This window comes from Tamandua tetradactyla, chromosome 3 (assembly GCF_023851605.1).
Source record: "Tamandua tetradactyla isolate mTamTet1 chromosome 3, mTamTet1.pri, whole genome shotgun sequence".
Classification (NCBI taxonomy): domain Eukaryota; kingdom Metazoa; phylum Chordata; class Mammalia; order Pilosa; family Myrmecophagidae; genus Tamandua; species Tamandua tetradactyla.
This window is the reverse complement of record NC_135329.1, coordinates 97,630,777-97,636,268: the sequence shown is the minus strand read 5'-3', so window position 1 is coordinate 97,636,268 and position 5,492 is coordinate 97,630,777. Positions and strand designations below refer to the sequence as shown.

Below are 5,492 nucleotides of genomic sequence, written 5' to 3'. Positions count from 1 at the left end.
TCCCTCTGAGTGACCTTAAGAACTCCTTTCTGTGTTTGGTGTTCTGTGGTTTCCCTACAATAAATCTATACTAAATCTATCAGAGATTTCTAATAGTTTCAGAATGCAGTGATTCATGTCTTCTGAAAATTTCTCAGCCATTTAATCCAATTAAAAGTAACTTCGTCCTCATTTTATCTTCCATTTCTCTTAAATCTCTTTTATATTTTCCATCATTTGACTCTCTATATTGCATTTACTCAATCACTTCAGATCTATCTTTTAGTTTCTTAATTTTTTCTTTGGTTCTCAAATCCTTTGAGTTTTTAATTCCAATGATTAAAATTTCCATTTCTTTATGGTCAACATATCTTCTTCAATATTGCTCAAACTTTTAAATTACCTTTTTCCTTTCCAGTATTTTCAGTTCCATTCTCTATTTCTTGAACACACATTTAATAAGTTTCATCTGATAATTCTATTACCTCAGACACATCTCTCATCTAATAGTCCAGTCAAAATATGCACCATCTATCCTGCTCCTTCCCATCTCATGGCTTCTCTATGTCTTCAGACACTGTCATTTTCTGTCTTCCTATGAGATGAGAGACATGTTCCATCTCTTTTCAAACATAATAATTTTGAAAAAAAAATACTTTTGCAGACCCTTCATTGTCATGTCCTCCCATTTGCTTTCTCTAGGAACTGTTTTTATTATTCCCTTTCTCTCTCACTTTCAATTCTGCCCTATATTCTGGCAATTAACCCTGTTGACAGATACATTTGAGTTTCTCAATCCTACAAAATATACCAAAGACCAAAACTAAATGCTTTATCCACTCATAAAGGCCTCTCAGTACCTTGAATATTGGTGGTTGTACAATTCTTTCTCCCTGCGCTTCCCTTCCAAAAAGGACTAGAATCCGTCCAAGTGGTACCCCTGGGGGTGGGGTGGGGCTCTAGGATGTCTGTGCCTTTTATCCACAGCTGTGGTACGAGGCAGAATCACCAAAGCCAAGAGAGGATTTTTCCAGAAATCATGTCATGTGCAAACTAGAGGGGGGCAGAGGGGATTCCAATAGTCACTTTTGCAACTCTAAGAGGGGGTCATTTTAATGTAGAGGCAAGTCCAAATGGGTATCTGCCAGAAAGCCCAGGTGGTTCTAGGGAGTGAAGCTCAGGGGAAGCACTTCCATAATCATGCAGCCTGGAAGGTGCTCCTGATTAGTCTCATTCCTAGAGTATTATACAAGGTGATTAATGTTACCAACAAGAAACAGACAAGTATTGGAACTGGAACTTCAGCCTGTTATAGCTTTTTCTATTCTTCTGCTAGGAAAGTGTATTAGCTTGCTAATGCTGCCAGAAAGCAATATGCCAGAAATGGAACAGCTTTTAAAAAGGGAATTTAATAAGTTACAAGTTTACAGTTTCAGTGCTGAAAAAATGTCCAAACTAAGGCATTCGCTGGTCCCCTGCTCCTGGCCTCCATTGCTTTCAGCCTCCGTTTCCTGTGGGGATTCCACACTTGGCTCCTCCGGGACACAACTCTGGGTTCCTACTTGCTTAGCATCTCAGAATGCTAAGCATATGCTGATATCTGCGGGGCCCTGCATCTCCAAACATCTGGGTCTCATGTTGGCTCTGTTAGCTCTGAAGCAATTGTTCTCCAAGCGTCTGAATAGGCTTTTCCAAACATCTGTGTCTGTGTCTTCATCTAAGATTTCTTCAAAATATTTCCCCTTTTAAAGGACTCCAGTAAACTAATCAAGATTCACCTTGAATGGGTACAGTCACATCTCCATTAATCAGAAAGTCATACCCACAATTGGGTATATCACATCTTTGTGAGATAATCTAATAAAACATTTCTAGCCTATGCTGTTGAATCAGGATTAAAAGAAGCAGCTGCCCCCACAGGATTGGATAAGGATTATAACATGGCTTTTCTGGTATACATAATACCTTCAAAGCAGCACAGAAAGGCTCAATTCCATGACTTGGTGGTCCCGAATTCACATGAGCATGTATCAGCTGATACAACTGAGAGGTATGTACATGATAGGAAAGAGGGATAGTTAAAGATTAATGCTGAAGGTAACTTAAGCTTTTTTTCTTAACTTTTTAGTTTGATATTCACTCTAGAATCAAGACAAATTTTCCATCAATCTGTCCAATGTCTAATGGCTATATTTTAAAATTTCCTCCCATTTTTTTTGGAAAGCAGCTCATATTTAATTGTGATATTTTAAAATTGTACAACTGTTTTGACACCCTGCCTGCTCTATCCCCTACATTCAGTCTCTCAACATGACAGGAAAAAGCCAAACAATCACAGGTATAATGTGTTTAATAACTTTACCCCATCAGTTCCTATTTGCAGCACCCAATATTCTTCTGAAATACCAGACAGACATGGCAGTGGCCAAGCATACATTTCAGACCTCTCAGAGTTTAAAAGTTTAGGTTCTCTGACCATTCTGCATTACAGTGGCACTTATCCAGAACTGGTACCTCTCCGCACTTGGGGAACTTTAAATGTACCAATGAAAAAAGCTTTTTCCCCTTCAAGGGGAAGAAAAGAAATAACTCCTCAAAAATCCAGCAGATCTGGCTGTATGGGTAGTTCAGTGATAGAGTGCTCACCTTCCATGTGGGAGATCTGAGTTCGATTCACGGACCATGTACGCCAAAAAAAAATATCCAGCAGATCTAGCTAGGAGATCTTTCCACCTGTCCCATGTCTTCATGCTCATTTTTTTCCTTTTTTTTTTTTTATGTAGTGGAGGAAGAGACCAAAACCTAACCTGAGTTACAAGAAACAAGGCAGTGATGGTTATAAAGGGAGTGACCAGGGATTAATTCCTTTACCCCCACATGTGATGAATGTACGTCACAGAAAAAAATAACAAATCCACAACTTACAACAGCTAGATTTACAAAATCCATTCATCCAAGGGTGGTGGAAGGTAGGAAGGGGAGTTAGAGGGGTAAATGGGACAGGGAGAAAAACAAAATATTCAAATCAATCCAGACACAGGGGCTGGCAAGCACTAAAAAATAGCTGCAGAAAAACCTGTGGTCCTTTCAGACTCACAGTGCTTTTAAAAATCCACATACTGGACTCAGAAGAGTCTGGCTTATGTGCAACATAAACATAAAAATTCCAATTCATCAGAGAGAAGAGAATATGCAGAGAGGCTTTGGGAGAGTGGGTCCTGCCCTCCCTGCATAGCGGAAGTAAACAGGGAAAAGATCTGCCATAGTTTCCTTCAAGTCCCACCCGTTCCCTTCGGATGGCAAGAGTTCAGTGGCATGCAGCAACCTTCAATTTGGCAGGCGATGGATGTGGTAAAGAGAACTTCTCTGCAGAGGTTGAACTAGTCAGGGCAGACTGCAGACAGACCATTCTGTGGAAGGGTCTGCTGCTTAAGACCACCAAGGAAAAGAGACACAACTGGCAAAGGTATGCATTGCCAGGGGTCTTTGCTTCATGAGCACTGGTAACAAATAAGGGAAAGAAGATAGAGAAGAGGCAGCCACTGATAATGTATGAGGACTGCACTGCTGTGAAAAAGGCTAGGGACAAACCAAATCCAAAGTAGTAAGGCCAATTCCTTTCTATATTTGACAGCTACTGGTGCGTTTCAATTCCTTTATTGAGCCAGTGATACTCAAAGCTGTTAAGAGAGTAGAAAACGGACATATGCAAGAGACTAACCAGCTGGCCAATGAGATGGATGGGAAAGAGACTCATAAACATTTCCTGATGAGGAAAAGAGCCTGCAGCAAAAGGTTGAAGAGCATGTCAGCAATTATTTGTTGACTCTAAGGAATGGATGAGTCTTTCTCCTTGATGCCTCAAATGCCAGATCAGCTCTATCCTGAAACCAAATGGCATTGACAACTTTGCTAAGCACAAACAGGGAGAGCATGCAAAGAACACTGCAAATTGATGTGGGGAAGAATTCCAGTCACGACCAAATATCACCAGGTAGTGATGGATCACCAATAATTTGTGCTGCTACTGACTGAAGCACAGGAATAACCACTAGTAAAACAAGAGGAGACTGAACCAGAATATCGGCCATTCCAAGCATAGCATTGGAAAATTCTACTAACAATAGGTGGTTCACTTTCCTACTTCTGCTTTATGCTCTGGGCTCTGGGCTCTGGGCTGGACCAAGACATTACTTGTTCTTCACCACCGCTGCTCCTCTCTCTTTTGCTAGATTCGAGCATCTAGCTTTGTGATGGTGCAAATACCCTGCTAACGTCCCAGAGAAAGGTTTTGACACTGGCAGCCATCTCTTCACCATGCAAACTACCAACTACACAGAGGGAGAACCACCCCCAAGTCTGTCATCGTGAAGGACCCAGCCACCCGCTCCTGCAAGGGCTCTCCCAGGGCCCTTCCTCCCACTCTTGCCCCAGGGAAGATATGAATGAAAACTATTCACAAGCCCCTTCTAGCTGATGAAGGTGCGATCTAATAAGAGGAGAATCGCCAGACCCGGATACTGCACTGAAAATTAGAATCGTATAAAGATCTCTAAAAATGAATAGATTAATGTTTCAGATTAAAGCAAACACAAATACAACAATCACATCCAAATTCTATTCCAGATAAATTCTTCTTGAAGAATAATTTTAGTTCTTAAGGCTGCTTCAGTCTTGGAAGAACAACTGAATCTACATATCTTCTCTCTCTTTTTATTTTCAAAAGACATTCCCTATATTTTCCCCGGTCAAATTTTTCAAAAAGCTACTATTTTTCTAAACATACTCACCTGTCTGCTATAAGCTGTGATTCCTGCGGTGCTGATCTTCAGCTCAGACATGGGCTTATTCCTAAAAAAGCAAAAGTACATGCTAGTGCATCTTAGCTGCCAGGGTTTCTGCTCATTTTCTATGAAAGCACAGATTCTACCTCCCTTGAGTTGGTATCCATCTTTCTCTCAGCAGGCCTTATTATTAAAAAATGCATAATCTCTTCCTACATTACCAGAAACCTGTTTGGAGAAAAACAGACGTCTTTAACTTGCTAGTTCCCTTGCAGCCCCTTGCAGCTTTCTCTGCTGGTGGTGACTGAGGCTCGTGGGGCTCCAAGGCTCTGAGCCGGGCTGTGCGGGTCTAAGCGGCTTCTCTGTGGACCTGCTGCCGGCTGTGCTCAGGATCCCTCTGAGAGACGGGTTGGTAACAATGGCATCAAACAGCTATTATCCTTGCAGTGAGGGGCCAAGAGTGCCTCAGAGATTCATGCTGTGCACAGAAGTTATCAACATGAGACTGAATGCGGGGGGAAGGGGAAGGATTGGTACTTAAGAGGGGAAATTTTAAGAGTGGGGATAAGTATAAAAAAAATGGTGAAAAAAATGTTAGCGCTCTCTGTCTCTCTCCCTTTCTTTCATTCATTCTCCATTCCTCTCCATACTTACTTTAAAATATATCTATCCATATCAATGGGAAAACCAAAAATGGTTTTTGAATTTTCCCAGCCTTCCCCCCTCCCA

At 41.3% G+C, this 5,492-nt stretch overlaps 1 pseudogene; it reads right to left on the bottom strand.

The window, feature by feature from the left end:
• Positions 1–3,408: 3,408 nt before the first annotated feature.
• On the bottom strand, positions 3,409–4,287 carry LOC143676254 (etoposide-induced protein 2.4 homolog; annotated as a pseudogene).
• Between the last annotated feature and the right edge of the window lie 1,205 nt (positions 4,288–5,492).